Source organism: Etheostoma spectabile, chromosome 14 (genome assembly GCF_008692095.1).
Source record: "Etheostoma spectabile isolate EspeVRDwgs_2016 chromosome 14, UIUC_Espe_1.0, whole genome shotgun sequence".
In the NCBI taxonomy this organism is placed as follows: Eukaryota; Metazoa; Chordata; class Actinopteri; order Perciformes; family Percidae; genus Etheostoma; species Etheostoma spectabile.
In genome coordinates, this window is record NC_045746.1 from 23,140,931 (window position 1) to 23,147,628 (window position 6,698).

At 41.7% G+C, this 6,698-nt stretch overlaps 1 pseudogene; it reads left to right on the plus strand.

Annotated features, from left to right (window-relative positions):
- The first annotated feature begins 688 nt into the window (after positions 1-688).
- LOC116702044 (mothers against decapentaplegic homolog 4-like) lies at positions 689-3,471 on the plus strand (annotated as a pseudogene).
- Positions 3,472-6,698: the final 3,227 nt, after the last annotated feature.

A 6,698-nucleotide genomic window follows, 5' to 3' on the forward strand; every position in this document is an offset into this window, starting at 1 on the left:
TATTATATTTATTTTATCTTATTTAATTGATCCTTCAAAGTCTTCACTGCATGATATTATATGAGTCTGTACGGACATGGATGCAAACTCCATCTTGACTGTGGCTGAGGCATGCACGCAAAGCAGTAATTCTAGTTTGATATTATCATGAGATTTTCCAAAGTCAGACTTTTTCATAATTAATGCACTATCCCTCTGCTTTCAGGGCCCCAGCACATGGCTCAACTTCTTTCCCTCCTTCTGTGTCCAACCATCCAGGTAGGCAAGGATTACACACCACAATGATGTACTGTGAACATGGTTGCCATGATTCCATAATGTATTTTTAAACTGGCATATACTTTTGCTTACTGCTGTTAGTTAACGTATGCTGCCCAGTGCTCAGTAAGTAGGACTCTTGTGTATCATATATGTATCACTGTTTACATCATGGTTTGTCTACGTTGACAGTTAATACAGAAAGACTGGAAAAATGGGAAAGGTAGAGCTTGTGCCGTAGTTGTAAGATATGATGAATGTGTATTAAGAATGACATTTTAGACCATGTATCCACAGTATCTTGGGTGATAAATACACTGCATGTGTTTGGGGTGGAATGTGTCACATCCGGCATAAAGGTGGAAAGAAATCACGGTTTGTCACACACTGCTTGCTCTGTTTTCAATGCAGGACCAGAGTTTTGGTGCTCTATCTCTACTTTGAAATGGACTTCAGGTGGGTAGAGTTCAAGGTTCCCTCCAGCTGCCCTGTGTAACCGTGGATGCTATGTTGACCCGTCAGGTGGCGATCGCTTTTGCCTGGGCCAGCTGAGTAACGCCCCCGCACAGATGCAGTGAGAGAGCCAGGTGTGTCTCTTAAATAGATTTAAAGTAGCCATTTCGTTGAAAGCTTGAACGCTTTGGAAAGTCAGTAATTTGGTTATGTTTAATGAAATTAATTGTCCTGTAATCTTTTGTGTGGTACCCTTCCATGAAATGTCACGTAACGGCAAACTATTTCTGCAGCTGTTGAGGTAACATACAGTGTGTCTCATAGTTACATGCCCTGCTTAATTGACTAAAAAGAGGAATAAAAAAATCATCTTTTGGAAATTGATCTTAATGCCTTAATTAAAAATGAGGTAAAATCCAACTTTTAAGGACACCAATTTCTTTGTGAATGAATAATGTATTTAAATAAATGCATAGAATGCAGGATGCATAGTATCCTGATCCATGAAATAAACGGCCTTTAAAAAAAAATCTGCCTGCCCTATATAATTTAAAATAGGGGTGTGTATACTTATGCCCACTGTTTTAAGGAAGAACATTTATTTATTTACAATACATTATTCATTCACAAGAAAATTGGTGTTTCTAAAGGTTGGATTTTACCTCATTTTTTAATTATGATTTTTTATTCCTCTTTTTAGTCACTAAGCATGGGCATGTAAACTTATGAGCACGACTGTGGCTCTAATTTGACGCTTTACATATAGGATGTCTCGAACCCTCTATAACTTACAGAGACCCAATCAGTTCCCCCCAAGAGCATGCATTGTGTACGTTTCTAATTTCCCCCACGTACCGCCTCTCCCTTCATGTATGCCAGCTTGCTAAAATAAAGTTTGAATAGATTGTTGAATCAGATTATGTTTGGATAATGCCTAGAAGTGTTTTCATAATATTCATGGCTCTCCTAAAAATTCTTTATCGGTCATTAGAGAGCCGTAAAATATTATGTAATATGCCGAATGGTTTTTTCAGATTTAAATCTGAAATGAGTTTATAATCAAAAGCGTTAAAAACAACTGAAATCCTTTTCCCCTTTGTTTTAAAGCCAGTGCCAGACTGATATTAGTGCTTGTAAGCAATTTTAAATTTCTTTGATGTACTTTTCAGTTTTTCCAGAATCGTTTAGGAATCAGATCATTTTAAAAGTACCGTTCAGCATTGGAATCTTAAAAATCCAAACGATACCCAACCCTAGTCATACCCCTCTCTCCCCTACATCCAATCTGCCTTTACGCTGTCATCTGTCAAATCGGGGGAATTCACATATAATTTTTTTTTTTTAATAATAAATGAGAGGAAGTTCCACGTGTCTTTGTCCTGATGTTTTTTTCTGTGTGTCCAGGTTGCACATGGGAAGGGTGTGCAGCTGGAGTGTCGTGGGGGGTGATGTGTGGATGCGCTGTATGAGCGACCACGCTGTGTTTGTACAGAGCTACTACCTCGACAGAGAGGCAGGCCGAGCACCAGGTGATGCTGTGCCAAAATCTATCCTGGAGCCTACATCAAGGTCAGTCCACACGCAGAAGTCATTTTGTGACATGCACACACATATTCTCTATTTTTAAACTATTTAACTATTTTGTTATTTTGTTCCAACACCTAAGCAGCAATGAAATAGGTGGCATGGCAAAAACTAATTTAAAATGAGCCATTGGTAGCTGCAATGGGGGACTAATAAACTGTTGGAAAGTGTTATTAAAGAATGAATGGTGCCATGCTTCTTCAGATGTATTTATGTTGTAATACTAACTGCTTGTATATCACCCGGTGTTTGACCTGCGGCAGTGCCCAGACAGATGCAGCAGCAGGCAGCGACCGCTCAGGCTGCAGCTGCTGCACAGCAGCTGCTGTGGCAGGAATATTCCAGGTCCGGGCAGCGTCGGAGGCATTGCACCTGCATTAGTAAGTGTTGTTGATGGTTTCACATTCATTCAACATTAACAATACACGGTAGATGGCAATTTGAAATCAAAATTTCTACTAGACTGTTTGACAAATCTGAGTCACTGTTGCATTTAATTCCAGTTGTTTTTTCCCGTTCTCTCAGACTTCATTGTGAATGCCACTGTGATGAGCAGTGAGCACTAGGGTTGGGTACCAACAGGGAACCGTTTCACGTAAACTTGGTAACGAGACCGAATAAGAACGAAATGTTGGTGGGTCAAAACAACACCGTTTACTTAAAACTCGCCAGCCTTGTGTGTATTTTAAGTTATTGTAAATACCCTTTTACCATCTGTGCTTGCCCTACTTTACAAGCCGTACTTTAATGTCGCCATCTGTCCTTTTGTGCTTCTTTTTATATTTTTATTATGACTTATAAATAATTGTATATATTCGGTTCAGGCATCGTGAGGCACCGTTTTAAAGTACCGTCTTAGCACCGACAAAACATACCCAACCCTAGGAGCACCATCGATATATTTCTGATTCTCTCTGGTGTTCACTGGCAGGTCTGTCTGCAGCAGCTGGGATTGGTGTGGATGACCTAGGCGTCTGTGCATCCTGCGGCTCAGTTTTGTGAAGGGTTGGGGGCCCGCTACCCCCGCAGAGCATCAAACCACGCCCTGCTGGGTGGAGTCCACTTGCACCCGCTCTGCAGCTTCTGGATGAGGTGTTGCACACTATGCCATTGGCAAACCCAGGGCCTCTAACTAAGGACCAAGACCATTTTAAAATTCCAATCTGGATTCGATGAATGTGTGCACACAGACACATGTTGCCAATACGCTACAAAATTAATACACAAGCAAATCAATGAAAATACACAGGAAACATATGACCAACACACTATGCTTGTAACAATCAATGCACACATCACTCATGCTGCCTCACAACAAACACAGACATGCACACACCACTGCAACCAAAATGTCTGTAGCAAACAACATCAGTGCTGATGTTTTTTTCTGATGCTTTAATCTCAAAGTGCAAGACAAGGGAGTTTGAGCTCTGAAGGTAAATATTCTGATCAACTTGTCTCTGACCGAAAGACATTTGTATCACTGCAGAAATCCAGGGATGTGTTTCAGAAATCAGTTCCCCTATATGCAATTTGGATTTCTAATTGTAGGAGCGCATTCATTCACACACAACGTGTAAAAAGTTATACAGGAGTGAAAAACATGTCAGAAAAAGAACTTCAACGGAAAATGTTGTTAGTAAATTCACACTGAATACAAACAGCATTACAGTTCTCTTTTGCTTATCAAAAACAGAACTGATGTAGAAGTGGAATTAAGGAAACCAGTGTTATGTCTCTCTGTGCTTGTACTGTGCTCTTCACTGTACGTTGATTGAAACTGTTAGCATGATATCTGGTTAGCCCTTCTATTACGCTCGCTCAAGTTATTTTTTTTGGTACCAAAAGACTAAAAGCCAAAAATATTTAGCTTTAAAGTAGTGTTGTTGTTATTGTAATGAAACAGTGCTACCCTGTATGTAACCAAAGGTTTGGTGTTAATCACCAAGGCCCAAAATACCTCATACTACAGTGCAAGTCACAATTTAGTTTTCTGTCTAAAGCGCACACCTTTGTTCATCACTGACAGGCTGACGTCAATCAATGAAGATCCTGACCACAATGCTCCCTAAGCTTTGTATTTATTGGGTTTATAAGCACTGTGCTGTGATGTGCTTACTGATCATTTAACGATATGTGTTATTGTGGAACATTAGGTTTACTCTACAGTTTCACGCAGAAGAAATCTTAAAGTAACATGTTTGCTTAATGAAACAACCATCAGCAGCTCCAGAGCAGACAACTGAGTGCCTTTCTGTTCTCTAGTCGAATGCTGAGGATGGCCCAATCTCAACATTTACACTCAGACTCGCAGACGTTGAGGTGCTTCCTGCTAAATCTGTGAGGGTTTAGAGCTGTCCCATTGTCAAATCGTCAAGTGCACGATGGCTTCTTGCAGACATTATGAACCCTTTATGCACCCTTTCCGTAGCCCGCATCTCTGCGACTTCGCCTAAAGGGGAATTACCCACAATTGATAGTGTTTGATGTTGCGGGAAGCCCAAAAGTTTACTACTACACTACATTACATTAAGGATTTTAGATGCTACATTGAAAAAAAAACATGAAATCAGCAATGCAGCCACTTAATTTTATTATTAAGCTTTTCTTTTAATTCTGCTTAATCTACAGTCACTGTGAAAAGCTTGAAAGACATTTATCTCAAATCGGTATAACAAGTAAAATATAAAAGTCCCAAACCACAATTATACATAACTTGTCTTGGCGTCAATCAAGATAACTGCTATGTTGCCCCAAAGTGCTTCCCATTTTTACCATTTGGAGCCATTACAGCCTCTCAGTAAAGTCAGTGGGTTCAGTGTTTAAACCTAAGCGGGATTTATGGTTTTGGTAGCTCACACGCAGATCTTTCATCGTAGACTACACTTGGCCTGATTATACTTGTGCGTTGATGTGCGTCAATCTCTTATTTATTCATTTTTGGGGCATTTTCGGCCTTTATTTTGACAGGACGGCTGAAGACATGAAAGGGCAGAAAGAGGGGGGGAATGACATGCAGCAAAAGATGGAGGTTGGAGTCAGACCCGGGCCCGCTCGTCAAGGAGTCAACCTCTATGCGCGTTGATCTCTTAAAGAGAATAGCAGGGCCGGCAAGTGTGTGTGTGCGTGGGGAATGTGCATGGTGGCACCAGAGATTTTCTTTTGCTTTTTCTATGGGGTTGCTCGACGTTTCAGTGAGGTTGCTCTGAGATTTAGAATCCCCCTTTTTCTAATAAAACCACAGCAATTTCTTGGGGGTGCTAAGGGGGAATCTTAGGGGTAGCTACAGCACCCCCAAGCCCCTCCCTGCGCCGCCTATGGGAGTGTGTCGGAAAGCAAGTAAGACCTTGAGGCGAGTACCATCTCTGGAGTCATATGCGGTTTTCACTGCGTGGTATCTACTCGACTCGCCTCGACTCTACTCGCCTTTTTGGTTTTCCATTACGAAAAAAATCCCTGGGACCTGCTACCAGGTACTTTTTTAGTACACCTCAGTCGAGGTTCCAAGCGAGCCGAGGCGATCCCAAAAGTGACTAGAGAAACCTGCAGACTGCTGGTTGGTCGGATCACTGCGTTTATAGCAAACAGAGTGCGGAGAGTGTGTCTAGAACAAACGGAACATTTAAAAAAATCTAGCCAGACACCGACAGATTATCTACTCTCTGCACTATTCTCACTTTTCAACTGTTCTATTAAGGGCTATTAGGGGCTTTATGTTTTTCCAATATTGCACACTGTTTAAAAAAAAAAAAAGACAAATGAAAAGTTTTTATTTAGCTTTTCAAGTAGCGCATTAAACCCTCCCGCACATCTCGGTCTTCTTCCTCTGCACCCTGTGCAGTGTCCCCCCCGGCTCTGCTGTCCCAGATGCATCCAGTCGTTGTCATAAGCCTCTCCGTGACTCTCATAAAGTATTACGAAGCCCAGTAGGTCAGAACCAGGATCTCACCGGTCGGACATCGCCCACCAGACGGTCTGCGGCGGCGATTTTGCAAAGCGTGAATGCTCTGAAACACAAACAGTACACAGCACACATGTTGGTGTGTAATCATGGTGCTAAAGTTCATGTACTTTATATAACGCTAACTATAGTAAATACTGACCGGGGCCCCGAACACATGCAAATGTTGCTAACGTTACCAGGAAACTAACTTACCATTTTGTGTCTGTGAACAACCGTCATGTCGACGTCTGAACTCCGGAGGAATTCCCAAACTTGGCGTTTTTTTAGCGGTGATTTTTGTTGCTTCCTTCCGCTCTTTTGAAACAAAACATTTCTTTTGGCTGTGGCGAGTAGCCGACGTGCTGTTGTGAGTTGCGTTGAAAATGACATCCCACGCGTAGCTATGTGCCCAGCCACGCTGAGGCGTTACTCATTTGCATGGAAAACGGACGTAGACTGC